Source organism: Delphinus delphis, chromosome 5 (assembly GCF_949987515.2).
Source record: "Delphinus delphis chromosome 5, mDelDel1.2, whole genome shotgun sequence".
NCBI classification, from domain to species: domain Eukaryota; kingdom Metazoa; phylum Chordata; class Mammalia; order Artiodactyla; family Delphinidae; genus Delphinus; species Delphinus delphis.
Genome location: NC_082687.1, coordinates 119,437,622 through 119,457,900, shown reverse-complemented (window position 1 = coordinate 119,457,900; position 20,279 = coordinate 119,437,622). Strand labels below are relative to the sequence as shown.

The window sequence follows — 20,279 nt, the reverse complement described above, 5'->3', positions numbered from 1 at the left end:
CTGCAGCAAATGATGATGTGTTTCCATTCCTACAACTATGTTTGCATGCCATGCCTAACCAATACTTTCATATACCAGCACTTTCAATAAAGGCATGGACTTTGGTCTCACTTTAGTGAGATTAATGTTTACAGAAGAGTACCAAAGAGGATCCTTGGTGACTTTGATCCCATTCTTTGGTATAGGGCAGAGTTGGTTATGTAGTCCCAGACACCTTTGCAGCATCATTTCCTGCCTCTTCTTCAGAGAACTGAAGATGTTCCCCCTTATGGAATTCACCCTACTCTCTCACAGCTCCATATCTTTACACTTGTTGCTTCTTTTCTCTTGAATGTCCTTTTTGCATTCTCCTCCTGGTTAATTTTTACTCATCCTTCAAACCTCAACCCTAATGTCAACTCCTTCCCCATGTCTGAGTGCCTTTTGTATACATCTCACGGATCATATTTCTTTGAGCTCTTCAAGGAGAGCTTTGAGATCCCACGGATCATATTTCTTTGAGCTCTTCAAGGAGAAGCCTGAGCATCATTTAGTTTCACATACATGATGTGCACAGTATGAGTGAAATAGGTGTTTTGGCACAAATGAATAAATTTATGTGCAAAGTAACAAACACGGGGCCTTGGATGGCCATCTGTTACTTCTTGATCAGTTGTTAAGTGGCTTGAGGAATGAAGCCCTGATTAATTCATCTTTGTATCCTTCACCCAGCACCTAGCACTGTGTCTAGTACATAGTGGGTGCATAATATATATTTTCTAGATGAACAAACCATTACCAGATGGCTCTCTGTTGTGCCAATATGCCCTACCTAAAAATGATATTTGCTTGGGTTAGATTGAGCCTGACATGAAACATGCAGGAGACTGGACTCCAGGAAACTTTTTTTTGTTGAGTGAGTTTTGATCGCTTTTTGAAGGCTCCCAGGGCAATCCTAGGGACATTTGTCTCTGCAAACTCAAGAAGCAGAGGGAGGAAAGGAAGACTTTACATTTCCATTTAGTTTTCACCTGGATTTTGGCCTCCCACCACCTAGACTCTGACCTCCTCCAGTCTGGGGACTGTGTGTTATTTCCCTTGAACTCTAATTTCCTAGCCCAGGGCCTAGTACACAGTCAGTGTTTTGTAATTATTTATTGAATGACCACGCGGTGATCTCTGCATTACTCAGCAAGCCCTCTAGCACCATCTCTCCTAACATACTTTTTGGTTCAACATCAGTCGTTACGGATGCCATTTCCTCTCTAGGTGAAGTTATTTGTTCAGCTGCAACTTGCTTGCCTTTGGACTGTCCTCGAAAAAGAATCTCTGATGGTTGTGCTGATGTTTAGTTAAATGGAATGAGGTGCTTCCATTTTCATAATGTTGGGAACTGCCGCTTGCGTTGGCTCATGGGTAATGGTGAGGACCAGGGAGCAGCCCTTGTCCTTTTAGGGCTCTATAGAAGTTTCAGATAATGCAAGGGAAAGAAATAAAAGATTGGATGGAAGAAGGCGAAAAACTAAGTTAGGCAAAGAAAACGAATATGAAAAAACTTCTCCAAAGGACACATTCATCACATTGGTGACATTCATCATTAAAAAGAGGAGCATCAGTCATTCTCAGTTTCATTTTTATATTTATTTATTGTTTTGCGGTACGCGGGCCTCTCACTGCTGTGGCCTCTCCCGTTGCGGAGCACAGGCTCCGGACGTGCAGGCTCAGCGGCCATGGCTCACGGGCCCAGTCGCTCCGCGGCATGTGGGATTCTCCCAGACCGGGGCACAAACCCGTGTCCCCTGCATCGGCAGGCGGACTCTCAACCACTGCGCCACCAGGGAAGCCCAATGTGATACTTCTTGTCAATGATTTAGAGCATATTCACCTTGATCCCTCCTTTCTCCATCAGAGGCACATTCAAAACTGCTTTTGGTTGAAGATGCTGCCTTCTTGGACTCTTCAAGGATCCTCTACTTGAACTACACTTTATAAACTAAAGCAGAAGAGAGCACTGGATCTGCTGCTAAACAATTGGGAGAATGGTTTAGGAGGCAGTATAATGTAGTGGGAAGGCTGGCTTGGGTTCTTGGGTTCAATCACAGTCTAATTAATTAGTAGCAGTGCGAACTTAGACCAGTTTCTAAACCTCTCTGAACCTCAGTTTCCTCATCTGTAAGATGGATATATTAATACAACCTCAGAAAGTTGTGAATATTAGAGAAGATGTATATACAGCACGGTAGGTGCTGAATAAATAGAAACCACCATTATCCTTAGTGTTTACTAGAACTAAAGTTGCGTTGACCTCATCTTTGTTTTGTCCTTACCTCCCCACTTCGTCTACCCTTCTGTTTCCTGTTACACGGCTCTTCTGGTTTTCTGTTCTCTGTTTTCTGTCTCCTCACTCCCTAATTTCTTCCCCTCTCTCTTGCTCTCTCTTACATCTAACGTTATGATATTCCCATTCTCTCTTCCATCTAAGGGTCATCACATTTCAAATCTAAAACAGCTCTTGGATATTCTTGGATCCAGCTCCTGTGTGTCAGATGAGAAAACTGAAGCCCAAGGAAATTGACATTTATACAAGGTCACCAGGTAGTGGAATCCTGGAGAACTTGGGTGCATGCTTAGCCTACCTGCTCCTTTATGACTCTGTCTCTGGGGGTGAACACGTGAGGGATGACTATCCCCAAGGAGCCTAGTGGGGACAGGGATGTTACAGTGCTAAGTCTCCCTAGAGAACAGTGTTCTTCTTCTTTCCTTTCTTACCCGTCAGGAGCATTTTATATTTCAAAGTTCTTTGATAAAACAGTTCTAAACCAGCTCATCTCCTGGGGTAGCAAAACTTAGATGAGATTTCTCCTGAAACTTCCTTGGTGTTGAACTGGGAGTACTTAAAAACTTTTTTAGTCATTAAAAAAATCTACAGTTTCTCATCGGGGATAGTACATCATGAATGAAAAGTAGTGGGCCTTTGATCTAATTTTGTGCATGTCTGTTTTCTCAATAATAAATGGGCTTTTGTTATGAGACAAGTTGACACTGAGTTTGCTTTTCATTGGTCTGTGGTGAATTGGGAGCAGCTGAGGCTGTGTTCTCTTTTCTTGGTCCTATAGCAAGACTGTGACTTGACACCTAATTGGACATTTTTGCTTAGGCCCTTTCAATATTCCAGGCATTGAAGAGAGAGAAAATTGTTTCCATCCAGGAGAATAACATCCAAACTGAATGTCAGGTGACAGTGTAGCATAGTGGTGCCTCATATGATCCATTACAAAGGAGAGGTGAACTATTGATTATGATGCTGAAAAGAGAAAAGCACATCCCCGAGAAAAAAGGAAAAAATGGGGAGCCTAGAATGTAGCAGCTACCTTTAAGTCAGTGCCCTTGAGGAATGATAGATATCTTGCACTGGCTCAGATTTCTTTGAATCAGCCTGGAAATGGAGCCCAACGCCTCTACCATCAAAGGCAGCAGGAGTGATGATGTTAAAGCTGTTTTGAGTAATGTTAATGTTGAGGAGAATGGCTTACACAACAGGGCATCCGTCTAGAATGTGGTCATAGGACATTGTGCAAAAGGGTCTGAGAGTAAGGACTCAAGGATCAGAACTAGCATAAACACATCAAGAAGGCTTATTATTATTTTTTTTTTACATCTTTATTGGAGTATAATTGCTTTACAATGGTGTGTTAGTTTCTGCTTTATAACAAAGTGAATCAGTTGTACATATACATATGTTCCCATATGTCTTCCCTCTTGTGTCTCCCTCCCTCCCTGCCTCCCTATCCCACCCCTCCAGGCGGTCACAAAGCACCGAGCTGATCTCCCTGTGCTATGCGGCTGCTTCCCACTAGCTATCTATTTTATGTTTGGTAGTGTATATATGTCCATGCCACTCTCTCACTTCGTCCCAGCTTACCCTTCCCCCTCCCCATATCCTCAAGTCCATTCTCTAGTAGGTCTGTGTCTTTATTCCCGTCTTACCCCTAGGTTCTTCATGACCATTTTTTTCCCTTAGATTCCATATATATGTGTTAGCATATGGTATTTGTCTTTCTCTTTCTGACTTACTTCACTCTGTATGACAGACTCTAGGTCCATCCACCTCACTACAAATAACTCCATTTCTTTTTATGGCTGAGTAATATTCCATTGTATATATGTGCCACATATTCTTTATTCATTCATCCGATGATGGACACTTAGGTTGCTTCCATGTCCTGGCTATTGTAAATAGAGCTGCAATGAACATTTTGGTACATGACTCTTTTTGAATTATGGTTTTCTCAGGGTATATGCCCAGTAGTGGGATTGCTGGGTCATATGGTAGTTCTATTTGTAGTTTTTTAAGGAACCTCCATACTGTTCTCCATAGTGGCTCTACCAATTCACATTCCCACCAGCAGTGCAAGAGCGTTCCCTTTTCTCCACACCCTCTCCAGCATTTATTGTTCCTAGATTTTTTGATGATGGACATTCTGACTGGTGTGAGATGGTATCTCATTGTAGTTTTGATTTGCATTTCTCACAAAGCTACAGTAATCAAGACAGTATGGTACTGGCACAAAAACAGAAATGTAGATCAATGGAACAGGATAGAAAGCCCAGAGATAAACCCACGCACATATGGTCACCTTATCTTTGATAAAGGAGGCAGGAATGTACAGTGGAGGAAGGACAACTTTTCAATAAGTGGTGCTGGGAAAACTGGACAGGTACATGTAAAAGTATGAGATTAGATCACTCCCTAACACCATACACAAAATGGATTAAAGACCTAGATGTAAGGCCAGAAACTATCAGACTCTTAGAGGAAAACATAGGCAGAGCACTCTACTACATAAATCAAGATCCTTTTTGACCCACCTCCTAGAGAAATGGAAATAAAACCAAAAATAAACAAATGGGACCTAATGAAACTTCAAAGCTTTTGCACAGCAAAGGAAACCATAAACAAGACCAAAAGACAACCCTCAGAATGGGAGAAAGTATTTGCAAATGAAGCAACTGACAAAGGATTAATCTCCAAAATTTACAAGCAGCTCATGCAGCTCAAAAACAAACAACCCAATACAAAAATGGGCAGAAGACATAAATAGACATTTCTCCAAAGGAGAAGGCTTATTTGTTTGTGTTCTCAAACAGGTGAGGTGAGTGGCAAAGGCACATGGAAGGCTACTCTGGGGAGCGATAATTGTGTTTGGAGACTTTCACTCCGGTGCAGGTCACTGGTTCAGTTCAAACCCAAACTGCAGGGATCATTATGACTTGATGGGTGATGGGAAATCAGGTCCTGGCTTTCAGTTCGCTTCCTAAAAGTAGTCCCTGTAATTGGTCTCCTTTCCTAGAAGACTGCCGAAGGCTGCGAAGGGCGACAGACATAGTACTGTTCTGAGGCCAGGAGGGGGTTCTGCTGGGATGGGAAGGAGAGTACATGCTGGGCGGGCACAGAGAGGAAAGGCAGTGCAGTGGAGGGAGGAAAATGCTTTACTCCTCTGGTCCCTGAAAATGCAAGTGTTGCTGGGATCCTGAGGCCAGGCTGTAGGCAGACCAGCTTGGGGACATTGGACAGAGAGTTGGACTGAGTCCCATGAAGAAGCTATGTCTGACCCACAGGCCTCTTTGTCTCTCTCTAGTTCACCTCTAGCACAATTCCAGAGAGTGCTAATCTAATTTCAGGGCACGAGAGTATAACTTGTGAGCTAGCTTCCGAATCCCTTGTTTAAATCTCCAGCCTTTCAGGTTTTAGGCTGTTGCAAAGCCTAGGCTCTTGCAAAGCAAAAGTTTTGTTCTTAGATTTCAACTGCTTTTCTTGGTTTTTCTACTACTGTCACCCCTTTCCTGATGCAGTGAATGGGGAAAGGTGGGTATCAATAGGTAAGAGGAAATATATGGAATAAAAAGCCCATCAGTTATTATCTCAAACTGTCATCCTGCTGCACTTCATTATGTGTTTCTTTCACGAATAACCCTATTCCTGGGCTTTTGAAGCCCGCACCCAGGTCAATCGGTGGACCCGCCTATGGGTCCGTCGGCTTCTTGTCAAGGAGAAATTCTCCCTGTGGGCCATTCACAAATCCAAAAAGCCCTGCAAAGGTCTATTTTGTAGAGTGAAATAGGGGACAGAGGAAAGAGCCCATGAGAAACCTGGCTGGGTCTAATATTCTATGGCTTACAACCTTTTGGTCACAGGATAGGAGATGAGGGAAAAAACTCAGTACAGCTCATCACCCATCATAATAAGTAGGCAGTGTCATTTTTGTATAGATGAGAAAGTTTGTTTGCTTTGCATATCGTAATGATTTCATGTCACTTTGCAGACGATCTGTTTCTAAAAAGTGTGCCTAGCGTGTCAAGTGCGTGATCTTGGGCACATTCTCTCTCCTCCCTGGAGATGGGAGCCCGGCCCATGGGAGAGTGGGGAGGCTGGTGTGCTCTAGCTATTGGTAAGCTTGGAAGAAGCCTAGAGAGTGGTTTCCACCTGTCTCTGCAACACAGGATTTGTGCAAAAGCTTCCATGCTGGGGTATATTTCTTTGGCCCTGCCAAGGCAGAAGGTGGGATGGAAAACAAGGGTCGTGTTCTCCAGAACAAGTTGCCACATTTGTGCTCAGTCCCAGAAGGAGGTGGATGTGTTTTAAGTATTTGTGTGTATGTTTGTCCTTCATTACACCTTGGACTCCCTGGGGGTAGTATCAGAATCATCTCCGTTTCCTTCATCCCTGGTGGCTGCCAGACACATAGTAGATACACAGAAATTGCTCTTAAGAGTGAGTAAAGGGGGAAAACAGAGCGTGGGGTAGTTCTATCTTTTCTGAACATGATGCTTGGCTGCCTTGACGTATTTTTAGTCAGTTCCTACCTGGCCTGCTCTTCAAACTACACTTAAGCATCTAGAAAGTCATCAAAAAACATTTTGCTGAGTACACAAGAAACAGATTTTAAAAATTAGAACTTAGGTTTCCATGTGATGATAATGGAAAGGATGTTGGATGTATTTGGAGAATCTCTCGCCATCATCACCTTCCTTCTTCCTTGTCGCATCTGTTCCCACTACAGTCCTTGGGTTGTGCTAACGTGAACCATTCACTTCAGCCGAGGGTGGTGCTCAGATCTCCCCTGGGTGTCCAAGGATTATCTTTCCACACGTGGCTCCCTCCTGCATGCTCCCAACCCCACGTGAGCCTGTCATGTTGCAGTTGGGCCCAATCAATAGACTTTTAAAATAAGCTTTGCCCTTTGAAAACCATTCCTAAGCACTTTGCATTCCTTTCCTGTTTGAAAAGTTCATTTTTGTTCTATGCTTTGTTCTAAAAATACCCAAGTGTGTGGGAGGCCCAAGCCCCGCAGTTCAAAGCTGTTCTAGCGGGTGAGGGTCTTGAGGGCTTGACAATGAACTCATTGAGGTGAACCCATCCCCTTCACAGCTTCAGGAAATGAGTTGTGTGAAGGACAAAGTAGGAAGGTGAGCATTCCATCACCTGGTAATCTCAACTCAGTGGAAGACAGGAGGCACCGAACAAGATCCTGAACGTTGTTGAGATGCCTGAGTTGAAAAGGGCTGTCACGTGGCTTGAAGTTGTTTTTCAAGATTGATGCAGTGTTTAGACAGTATTGACTGCAAGTCAATTGATAATCTTCAGTCTGTGTTTCTGAGTGTGCCTGTGGAAATCAGGAGTCGATACCCATTGTCCTCAGGGCTGGGATTCTTGATCCACAATTGATGCTGGTTATTAGTTTCTCAGCATTCCCAAGATCAAGAAGGCCTATCCAGAAGCCCCACAAATGAAAGACTGTTTCTGGGTGTGAGTGAAGTGCTATACTTGTCCCCTTTACTTATAGTTGTGTCAAAGTGGGTAGCAGAGGCCTGATCTCTGTTTTGACTCCACGCCCATGGAGAATAAAGGCACGGTGAGATACGTGCTGTTCAAACACTAAGCTTTTTACGCTCTGTTTATCTGATTCTTCTGTCTAATTAAAGTTACCTCTACACTTGATTGGTTTTTAAAGCCCAATGTTTGGCAATTAAACCTTCTTTGTTCTAACAACTGGGTGGCACTTCCCTGAGTGATTTAGCACGTGATGGATTATCTGCTAAACCAAGAACTGGCTTCCTTGGAGAGCTTCTCTTGCAGAATTTAATGCTTGGGTGGCCACTAGGAACACCCACTGAGGAATCTGTAGACAGAATTGTGTGGATTCGCTCAGGAGTCCATGGAGCAGGTGTGGGGGGATCCTTGACTTGGATTAGGAATCGGGAGACCTGATTTAATCCCCAATGAGGCCACTTTTCTAGGGCTCCCTCAAGGTCTTCGAAGGTGTGCTTTATCCATGTCTACGAGTCATATCCAGAGAAGCAGAGTGGGTGTTGGTAGGGAAGCTGGCCTGCCCCCACCATCATAGAGGGAACTTAGCCCTGCCAGCCCGGCCCTGAGCTAAGCCTCCCTGGTGTGCAGAGTGCTTGATGGGAGGATGCTGGCAGATCATCTCCACTTGGTCCTTCCTGAGAGCCCACCACCAGTCAGACCACCACAAGGCTTTCCTTTATTCCAAGTCCTCTCAGACAGGAAGACCTGCGATAGGACATGCAGGGAGTGGAGGGGTGCCAACGTCGTAATCATAACCTCTCACCTCACAAGAGTGGACTCTATTTCCTAGTCACATTTGTTAGGTTTTTGAAGGACAGAGTTTTAGTGTCATCTTTGCCAGGGAAACAGAGAGGAGGCTGTTAAGGAGCTGGCAGCCGTTATAAAGAGAAAGGATCAGCGTGTTTATCTCTTCCTCCCGGCCTTGCTCCTGCTGCCCTCCCAGCAGACACACACACACACACGTGTGCTCATACCCCAGTGGAAACACCTGCACACGCATACATGCAGGCACACGTGCACATACATACAACCTTGCGTCTTCAAAGCCAGTGAATCTGAGCTGTCCGGAAAGGCACACGTGCTGTCATTCTGGCCTGTTCTCACTCTGGTGGGAGCAGGTCTTCTCCAAGTCTAGCATTTGTGCCGAAGGTTATTCAGTGATAGTGGCCCTTCCTGGGAAGCCCGTCCAACCACAAAAGGCGTTCTTTATTTGTTTGGGAGTGATTTCAGTCTTTTATCCTCACATATGAGTCCACAGTGATGCTTAAGGGAGGCTAAATTACTGGCACCAAGCTGATCTGATTCACTGGACACCAAGGACTATGGGGCACATCTTAATGTATTTGTATTTCCTGTACTGTGAATGCAAATGATTTAGGGTTTTTTCCTAGACTTTTTATCCTTTGCTGAGGACTCCCCTGGGGAGGATAACTGAAACCATTGAAGACCCAGTGTAGTCATTCTGGCACGTTTGTAAGCTTCCTCTGTGACACCTCTGTGTACTGGAGCCCTTCTGTACCTGAGTTCACTGTTTCCACCAGGTGGAAGACCGGGCTGGTGTGCGGCAATGGCATGGAAAGCAAGGGGCCTGTAGGAATGACCCCTGAGATTCTGTTGTTCTGGGAACTTCTGGCTGGGTTGGTTCTGGGTGAGCTCACAAGCTCAGGGCAGTCAGAGCTGGAAGGATGTCTAGTCCCTCCCTACTCAAAGTGTGGCCTGAGGACCAGAGAAACGAACATGATCCAGGAGCTTGGTAGCCTGCAGTATTGCAGCCCCCAGCCTAGGCATGTCGAATCAGAATCTGCATTTTCACAGGAGCCCCCAGTGATCTGTAGGCATGTGAAAGAGAACGGCCAGTCAGCTCCCTCATCTTATGGTCTATTCTAATAACTGTCCCTCTGAGATATATTGTACTGAGAAAATGTCTACATGGGGAATGGAAAGGAAGCAAGGCAGCAGAAATTTACAGCATGGAACTCTGACTCTGGGGTCTCTGGGTGGCAGAAGGACCAAGGAACCCAGAGGTAGGCAAAGAGATAGACAGTGGCATGAGAGGGCACAAAGGGAAGGTCTGAGTGGACACAGACTTCCTTGACATCCCTTTCTCCTCTCCTCTTCTCCTTCCCCATAAAGTCGCTGCCACTAACCTCATGGGTGCCCACTTCTAGGCTGGGTGATGATTTTAAGAGACCTTGGTCTCTAAGAGTTTTATGGTGTGTTCATTTGTCCACTCCTGCCAGAGAACTAAAAGTAAAATAACAGTAAGCTGTAAAACAGGTATAAAAAGTCTAATGAGGGGCTTCCCTGGTGGCACAGTGTTTAAGAATCCGCCCGCCAAGGCAGGGGACATGGGTTCAAGCCCTGGTCCGGGAAGATCCCACGTGCTGCGGAGCAGCTAAGCCCGTGCGCCACAACTACTGAAGCCCGCGAGCCTAGAGCCCGTGCTCCCCTACAAAAGAGAAGCCACCACAATGAGAAGCCCAAGCACCACAACGAAGAGTAGCCCCCGCTCGCCGCAACTAGAGAAAGCCCACGCGCAGCAATGAAGACCCAACACAGCCAAAAATAAATTTAAAAAAAAAAGTCTAATGAAATTCTGTTTCTCCCATCAATGAATACTTTGATCTGTGCTTTAAAATAGCAAATGCAAGTCGCATGTGTGAGCCCCAGCTTTGCTGGTGCCCTAGGCACATCAATGGGGAGTCAGACCCTGCCCAGTGCACCCTCGTCCTGCCCTTGTAGTGGTTTGAGGAGACTCATTCCTGACACTAGATGAGGAAAGGTCCCAGCTCTGTGGCTCCCTCCCAGTGACAGAGCCACTTATCAGTAGATTGGGGACCAGAACCTGGTTTCTGGGTTCCACCTGTTGAGGCGTTTCTACTCAGCTCACCAGCAATCCTAGGTCCACCTCAGCACAGCTGGTGCCCTGAAGAAATAATGAAAATAATGTTAGCTTCCAAGGCTTGGCAGAAACTAGGATCTGATTTGAGTTTATCCACATCTTGGTGTCTGGGAGTTCTCTAGTCTTTGAAAATCATGTGACTTTCAAAATGATCTAGAATTTGTGAAACACCCTATGAGGCCAACGCTTTTCTTGCTGTAACCTTTATGGTTCTCCTTCAAGGCAACACTTTCTCACTAAAACTTTGAATTACAGCAATTGCTCATTCTCATATTCATTGGATTGTTACTATATTCCAGCCAGGAGGCTAAGCAGCTCTACTTAATTAATTTAATCCTACAATAGCCTATGGGTCAGTACTATTATTATCCCCATTTTACAGATCTAGTAACTGTCTCAAGGTCACTCAGTAAGTGGGGAAGCAGAGATTTGAACACAAAGAAATCTATCTAGATGAGCCTAAGCTATTAATCACTGTGTTATCATCCATTAAAGGTGTATGCAGCCCTTCTCTCTGTTTTTTTTTTTTTTTTTTTTAAACCTCTGCTTTAGCTTTTTTGCAAGGGAGGGAGACTACTCATATCCTACCTGGTGGAACTGGTTTCCAACTATGAGTAAGAGGTTTGGGATATAACATCTCAGTCCTCCACCTCATTCTTCCATGTGGTATTCCACTACTTGGGAGAGGTTTCCTTCTCTCCTAGTGGCATGACTATCTCCAGTTTCTTTGGTTAGCAAAATACCAAGACTATATCACCTCACTAGGTCAAGTGTTTTGGTAACAGAAATAGTCAGCTTCAGTGAAACATTTCCCCGACCTCCAAGTTAGAGAATGGTTTTGCTCAGATTTCAGCAAGACCTGAGGGTTAGAAAGGAGTTTAAAAGCCCTGTTGTCCAAATTCCTATCTAATTTATGACTCCCCTTGATAACCTTCCACGAAGCATCATGTTGTGTTTTGGTTTGTCTTTTAATCAGTCAAAGGTGGCCTTGTGCTTATTGACACTTCCAATGATTAAAATAAAAAATCTTTTCTTTCGCCTTGTTCTGAATCTTCAACCTGGTTTTCTTGTCTCCATCTTTTTTCTTCTTCGAATCTAGTTGTCTGCTTGATGTGAACATCCAAGTTAATTACATCTGGAAATAAATCCCTTCTTTCAGTTATAGAATGATTAACTGTGTAAATTTAAATTAACCCAGCACCAAGTCAGAATTTTGAAATCATCTTTTTGGCAACTCTTTGGTGAAGCTTGTTTCATCTACTGATTTTTCTTGGGGATACGATTAATACCGTCCATTTTCAACGAGAGGCCATATACACACAATGGAAGTCATTTAGTTGTTGTCTCTGGTTTTTATATTTCTCTTCTGGCCTGAAGAACTGTACCTTTTGTATTTTATTGGAAGAAATTTATCAGACACGTGGCATTCTATTTTTATCTCTTAGGCTCACCTCAGAGTCCAAATGTCAGCATTTTTGGAAAAAACACTGGGCTAGAAGCCAAAACAACCAAGTGAATCCTAGGTTGGACTCTTCCCTTAGTCAAGGCATTAACCTTTGGGAATCCTGGTTTTATCCTCAGGAAAATGGGCATTCTGCCAGCTCTGCCCTTGTCATAGGAATGTTGAGAGGCTTGAAATAGGGAACGTATGTAAGAGCACTCAGTAAACTGTAATACAGGATGGAAGATATAAGGCCAAAGCCCTGGGTTCACAGAATGGTTATGAAGTGGATAAGTATGGAGATGGGGAGCCAGAGAGCATGAGAACCCCAAACTCTCAACTTGACAGTTGATTTTTATCTATCTGGAGTGTGTGTCTGCAGATGTCAGGGAGGGGGTGAGATTAAGTTGCCTCAGAGCTGAGCATTCCTTTCAGTGAGAAATGTGTCTGTCAGGGCATTTCAAAGCAACACAGAGAGAGTGAGTGGACAGTCATTGTACCAATTTAATGAACACTAATTAAGCACCCTGTTTGTAAATAGCACTGAAGATAGTATAAGGTAAACCTTACCTGTTTGTAAATAGCACTGAAGATAGTATAAGGTAAACCTTACCTGGCCATTTCAGGAGGTGTCATTAACCAGAGGTGTGTTGTTCCGGCCACCACTGTGCACGGCTCTCAATGGCTCTGAGCATCGTCAGGCACCTGATTTACATCTTTCAGACATTTTCATCAACAGGATTAGCTCTCGGTTGGATATTATCCCACCAAATTGTATTTTTCCCAAGATTTTTATAACTCCAGTGCCATCCTAGTTCTAAGACCTTCTCTTTAAAGAAGTCTTCACATTAAAGAAGTAGTCACAGATCCTCTTCCTTCCCCTGTTCCTTTCGAGATTCTAAATTAATTTCTTTCTCCTTTAAATTCTTATTTTTTATGATGCTTTTTGAAAATAATATAATTTTATGAGGAAATCCATGAAACAAAATTCAGCCCAAAACGCACGTAGTGAATACTTAATGCAATAAATAATTCAGCTGTCATTTCCACCATCCATCCCAATGGATAAATGTTTTACTTGTATTTCTTTGAAAAATAATGAGTCTTTCAGTTAACAATAATTCTTAATTTTATACCAAAGAAACCCATCATTATGTAGTGAGTTTTGCCTTCTATGGGCATCAATGGCAATGCCTTTTGAGGGAATCTACCAAGGTAGTAACAGGTGAACTCAGAGCTAAACCCTGCCAAAGGGCAGAGGCTTCCTCTCCCAAGTCATAAAGAACAAAGGGGACTGGAGGAGATGTCGGTGGCAGGGGGAAGCTTTGGAGCCGTAGAGGAGAGCGCAGCAGCAGGGGTACAGAGGGCAAATCGGAGATTCCCGCACAGAGGATCGGTGCCAACCAGCGCTCACCAGCCCAAGAGGCTTGTCTGCTCATCCGCCGGGGCGGGCGGGGGCTGGGAGCTGAGGCTCGGGCTTCCGTAGGATCCCAGGGAGAGGACTGGGGTTGGCTGCGTGAACACAGCCTGAAGGGGTTAGTGCACCACGGCTAGCTGGGAGGGAGTCCGGGAAAAAGTCTGGAGCTGCCGAAGAGGCAAGAGACCATTGTTTTGGGGTGCGTGAGGAGAGGGGATTCTCTCAACCACTGCGCCACCAGGGAAGCCCCACATGACTCTTTTTGAATTATGGTTTTTTCAGGACATATGCCCAATAGTGGGATTGCTGGGTTGTATGGTAGTCCTATTTGTAGTTTTTTAAGGAACTTCCATACTGTTCTCCATAGTGGCTGTATCAATTTACTTTCCTACCAACAGTGCAAGAGTGTTCCCTTTTCTCCACAACCTCTCCAGCATTTATTGTTTCTAGATTTTTTGATGATGGCCATTCTGACTGGTGTGAGATGCTATCTCATTGTAGTTTTGATTTGCAGTTTTGATTCTCTAATGATTAATGATGTTGAGCATTCTTTCATGTGTTTGCTGGCAATCTGTACATCTTCTTTGGAGAAATGTCTGTTTATGTCTTCTGCCCATTTTTGGATTGGGTTGTTTGTTTTTTTGTTATTGAGCTGCATGAGCTGCTTGTAAATTTTGGATGATAATCCTTTGTCAGTTGCTTCATTTGCAAATATTTTCTCCCATTCTGATGGTTGTCTTTTGGTCTTGGTTATGGTTTCCTTTGCTGTGCAAAAGCTTTTAAGTTTTATTAGGTCCCATTTGTTTATTTTTGTTTTTATTTCCATTTCTCTAGGAGGTGGGTCAAAAAGGATCTTGCTGTGATTTATTTCATAGAGTGATCTGCCTATATTTTCCTCTAAGAGTTTGATAGTTTCTGGCCTTACATTTAGGTCTTTAATCCATTTTGAGTTTATTTTTGTGTATGGTGTTAGGGAGTGTTCTAATTTCATACTGTTACATGTACCTGTCCAGTTTTCCCAGCACCACTTATTGAAGAGGCTGTCTTTTCTCCACTGTATATTCTTGCCTCCTTTATCAAAGATAAGGTGACCATATGTGCGTGGGTTTATCTCTGGGCTTTCTATCCTGTTCCATTGATCTATATTTCTCTTTTTGTGCCAGTACTATACTGTCTTGACTACTGTAATTTTGTAGTATAGTCTGAAGTCAAGGAGCCTGATTCCTCCAGCTCCAATTTTCGTTCTCAAGATTGCTTTGGCTATTCAGGGTCTTTTGTGTTTCCATACAAATTGTGAAATTTTTTGTTCTAGTTCTGTGAAAAATGCCAGTGGTAGTTTGATAGGGATTGCATTGAATCTGTAGATTGCTTTGGGTAGTAGAGTCATTTTCACAATGTTGATTTTTCCAATCCAAGAACATGGTATATCTCTCCATCTATTTGTATCATCTTTAATTTCTTTCATCAGTGTCTTATAATTTTCTGCATCCAGGTCTTTTGTCTCGTTAGGTAGGTTTATTCCTAGATATTTTATTCTTTTTGTTACAATGGTAAATGGGAGTGTTTTCTTAATTTCGCTTTCAGATTTTTCATCATTAGTGTATAAGAATGCCAGAGATTTCTGTGCATTAATTTTGTATCCTGCTACTTTACCAAATTCATTGATTAACTCTAGTAGTTTTCTGGTAGCATCTTTAGGATTCTCTTGTATAGTATCATGTCATCTGCAAACAGTGATAGCTTTACTTCTGCTTTTCTGATTTGGATTCCATTTATTTCTTTTTCTTCTCTGATTGCTGTGGCTAGAACTTGCAAAACTATGTTGAATAAGAGTGGTGAGAGTGGGCAATCTTGTCTTTTTCCTGATCTTAGTGGAAATGCTTTCAGTTTTTCACCATTGAGGATGATGTTGTCTGTGGGTTTGTCATATATGGCCTTTATTATGTTGAGGAAAGTTCCCTCTATGCCTACTTTCTGCAGGGTTTTTATCATAAATGGGTGTTGAATTTTGTTAAAAGCTTTCTCTGCATCTGTTGAGATGATCATATGGTTTTTCTTCTTCAGTTTGTTAATATGGTGTATCACGTTGATTGATTTGCGTATATTGAAGAATCCTTGCATTCCTGGAATAAACCCCACTTGATCATGGTGTATGATCCTTTTAATGTGCTGTTGGATTCTGTTTGCTAGTATTTTGTTGAGGATTTTTGCATCTATGTTCGTCAGTGATATTGGCCTGTAGTTGTCTTTCTTTGTGACATCTTTGTCTGTTTTGGTATCAGGGTGATGGTGGCCTCGTAGAATGAGTTTGGGAGTGTTCCTCCTTCTGCTATATTTTGGAAGAGTTTCAGAAGGATAGGTGTTATCTCTTCTCTAAATGTTTGATAGAATTCACCTGTGAAGCCATCTGGTCCTGGGCTTTTGTTTGTTGGAAGATTTTTAATCACAGTTTCAATTTCAGTGCTCGTGATTGGTCTGTTCATATTTTCTATTTCTTCCTGATTCAGTCTTGGCAGGTTGTGCATTTCTAAGAATTTGTCCATTTCTTCCAGGTTGTCCATTTTATTGGCATAGAGTTGCCTGTAGTAATCTCTCATGATCTTTTGTATTTCTGCAGTGTCAGTTGTTACTTCTCCTTTTTCATTTCTAATTCTATTGATTTGAGTCTTCTCCCTTTTTTTCTTGATGAGTCTGGCTAATGGTTTATCAATTTTGTTTATCTTCTCAAAGAACCAGCTTTGGTTTTATTGATCTTTGCTATCGTTTCTTTCATTTCTTTTTCATTTATTTCTGATCTGATCTTTATGATTTCTTTCCTTCTGCTAACTTTGGGGTTTTTTGTTCTTCTTTCTCTAATTGCTTTAGGTGCAAGTTTTGTTGTTTATTTGAGATCTTTTCTGCTTTTTTTTTTTTTCTTTTTTTGCGGTACGTGGGTCTCTCACTTTGTGGCCTCTCCCGTTGCAGAGCACAAGCTCCGGACGCGCAGGCTCAGCAGCCATGGCTCACAGGCCCAGCCGCTCCGTGGCATGTAGGATCCTCCCGGACCGAGGCACGAACCCGTGTCCCCTGTATCGGCAGGCAGACTCTCAACCACTGCGCCACCAGGGAAGCCCATCCTGCTTCTTAAGGTAAGATTGTATTGCTATAAACTTCCCTCTTAGAGTTGCTTTTGCTGCATCCCATAGGTTTTGGGTCATCATGTCTCCATTGTCATTTGTTTTGTAGGTATTTTCTGATTTCTTCTTTTATTTCTCCAGTGATCACTTCGTTATTAAGTAGTGTATTGTTTAGCCTCTATCTGTTTGTATTTTTTACAGATCTTTTCCTGTAATTGATATCTAGTTTCATAGCGTTGTGGTTGGAAAACATACTTGATACAATTTCAGTTTTCTTAAATTTACCAAGGCTAGGTTTGTGACCCAAGATATGATCTATCCTGCAGAATGTTCCATGAGCACTTGAGAAAAATGTGTATTCTGTTGTTTTTGGATGGAATGTCCTATAAATATCAATTAAGTCCATCTTGTGTAATGTGTCATTTAATGCTTGTGTTTCCTTATTTATTTTCATTTTGGATGATGTGTCCATTGGTGAAAGTGGGGTGTTAAAGTCCCCTACTATGATTGTGTTATTGTCAATTTCCCCTTTTATGGCTGTTAGTATTTGCCTTATGTATTGAGGTGCTCCTATGTTGGGTGCATAAATATTTACAATTGTTACATCTTCTTGGATCGACCCCTTGATCATTATGTAGTGTCCTTCTTTGTCTCTTGTAATAGTCTTTATTTTAAAGTCTATTTTGTCTGATATGAGAATTGCTACTCCAGTTTTCTTCTGATTTCCATTTGCATGGAAAGACTTTCAGTCTGTATGTGTCTCTAGGTCTGAAGTGGGTCTCTTGTAGACAGCATATATATGGGTCTTGTTTTTGTATCCATTCAGCCAGTCTCTGTCTTTTGGTGGGAGCATTTAGTCCATTTACATTTAAGGTAATTATCAATATGTATGTTCCTATTCCCATTTTGTTAATTGCTTTGGGTTTGTTATTTTAAGTCTTTTCCTTCTCTTGTGTTTCTTGCCTAGAGAAGTTCCTTTAGCATTTGTTGTAAAGCTGGTTTGGTGGTGCTGAACTCTCTCAGCTTTGCTTGTCTGTAAAGGTTTTAATTTCTCCATCCAATCTGAATGAGATCCTTGCTGGGTAGAGTAATCTTGGTTGTAGGTTTTTCTCCTTCATCACTTTAAATATGTCCTGCCACTCCCTTCTGGTTTGCAGAGTTTCTGCTGAAAGATCAGCTGTTAACCTTATGGGGATTCCCTTGTGTGTTATTTGTTGTTTTTCCCTTGCTGCTTTTAATATGTTTTCTTTGTATTTAATTTTTAATAGTTTGATTAATATGTGTCTTTGCATGTTTCTCTTTGGATGTATTCTGTATGGGACTCTCTGTGCTTTCTGGACTTGATTAACTATTTCTTTTCCCATATTAAGGAAGTTTTCAACTATAATCTCTTAAAATATTTTCTCTCCTTTTCTTTTCCTCTTCTTCTGGGACCCCTATAATTAGAATATTGGTGTGGTTAATGTTGTCCCAGAGGTCTCTGAGACTGTCCTCAGTTCTTTTCATTCTTTTTTTTTTATTCTGCTCTGCAGTAGTTATTTCCACTATTTTATCTTCCAAGTCACTTATCCGTTCTTCTGCCTCAGTTATTCTGCTATTGATCCCTTCTAGAGTATTTTTAATTTCATTTATTGTGTTGTTCATTGTTGTTTGTTTCCTCTTTAGTTCTTCTAGGTCCTTGTTAAATGTTTCTTGCATTTTCTCTATTCTATTTCCAAGATTTTGGATCATCTTTACTATCAGTATTCTGAATTCTCTTTCAGGTAGACTGCCTATTTCCTCTTCATTTGTTAGGTCTGGTAGATTTTTACCTTGCTCCTTCATCTGCTGTGTGTTTTTCATTTTGCTTATCTTACTGTGTTTGGGGTCTCCTTTTCACAGCTTGCAGGTTCGTAGTTCCCGTTGTTTTAGGTGTCTGTCCCCAGTGGCTAAGGTTCGTTCAGTGGGATGTCTAGGTTTCCTGGTGGAGGGGACTATTGCCTGTGTTCTGGTGGATGAGGCTGGATCTTGTCTTTCTGGTGGGCAGGTCCACGTCTGGTGGTGTGTTTTGGGGTGTCTGTGACCTTATTATGATTTTAGGCAGCCTCTCTGCTAATGGGTGGGGTTGTGTTCCTGTCTTGCTAGTTGTTTGGCATAGGGTGTCCAGCACTGTAGCTTGCTGGTCGTTGAGTGAAGCTGGGTGTTGGTGTTGAGATGGAGATCTCTGGGAGATTTTCGCCGTTTGATATTACGTGGAGCTGGGAGGTCTCTTGTGGACCAGTGTCCTGAACTCGGCTCTCCCATCTCAGTGGCACAGCCCTGACACCTGGCTGGAGCACCAAGAGCCTGTCCTCTACATGGCTCAGAATAAAAGGGAGACAAAATAGAAAGAAAGAAAGAGGATAAAATAAAATAAAGTAAGATAAAATAAAATAAGTGTATTAAAATAAAAAAATAAAAAGAAAAAATGTTTTAAAGTAAAAGAAAAAAACGGACGGTCAGAATCCTAGGACAAATGGTGAAAGTAAAGCTATACAGACAGAATCTCACACAGAAGCATACACATATATACTCACAAAAACAAGAAAAGGGGAAAATATAATCTGTCTTGCTCCTAAAGTCCACCTCCTCAATTTGGGATGACTCGTTGTCTATTCATGTATTCCACAGATGCAGGGCACATCAAGTTGATTGCGGAGCTTTAATCCGCTGCTTCTGAGGCTGCTGGGAGAGATTTCCCTTTCTCTTCTTTGTTCGCACAGCTCCCGGGTTTCAGCTTTGGATTTGGCCCCGCCTCTGCATGTAGGTCGCCTAAGGGCGTCTGTTCTTCTCTCAGACTGGACAGGAGCAGCTGATTCCGGGGCTCTGGCTCTCTCAGGCTGGGGGGAGGGAGGGGTACGGATGCGGGGCGAGCCTGCTACGGCAGAGGCCTGCGTGACGTTGCACCAGCCTGAGGCGCGCCGCGCGTTCTCCTGGGGAAGTTGTCCCTGGATCCTGGGACCCTGGCAGTGGCGGGCTGCACAGGCTCCCCAGAAGGGAGGTGTGGATAGTGACCTGTGCTCGCACACAGGCCCCTTGGTGGCGGCAGCAGCAGCCTTAGCATCTCATGCCTGTTTCTGGGGTCTGCGCTGATAGCCGCGACTCGCGCCCGTCTCTGGAGCTCCTTTAAGCAGGACTCTTAATCCTCTCTCCTCGCGCACCAGTAAACAAAGAGGGAAGAAAAAATCTCTTGCCTCTTCGGTAGCTCCAGACCTTTTCCTGGACTCCCTTCCGACTAGCTGTGGCACACTAGCCTCGTCCAGGCTGTGTTCACGCAGCCAACCCTAGTCCTCTCCCTGGGATCCGACCTCCGAAGTCCGAGCCTTAGCTCCCAGCCCCGCCCGCCCTGGCGGGTGAGCAGACAAGCCTCTCGGACTGGTGAGTGCTGGTCAGCACTTGTCCTCTGTGTGGGAATCTCTCCGCTTTGCCCTCTGCACCCCTGTGGCTGCGCTGTCCTCCATGGCTCCAAAGCTTCCCCTCCGCCACCTGCAGTCTCCACCTGCGGAGGGCCTTCCTAGTGTCTGGAAACCTTTCCT

At 43.3% G+C, this 20,279-nt stretch overlaps 1 long non-coding RNA gene across 1 annotated transcript in view; it reads left to right on the top strand.

The window, feature by feature from the left end:
- LOC132425589 (uncharacterized) overlaps positions 1-20,279 on the top strand; it is a 118,382-nt gene that overhangs the window by 11,528 nt on the left and 86,575 nt on the right. Inside the window, exon 2 of the long non-coding RNA XR_009519461.1 lies at positions 16,574-16,737. This is a non-coding gene — a long non-coding RNA (uncharacterized lncRNA). The remainder of the gene's footprint in view (positions 1-16,573; positions 16,738-20,279) is intronic.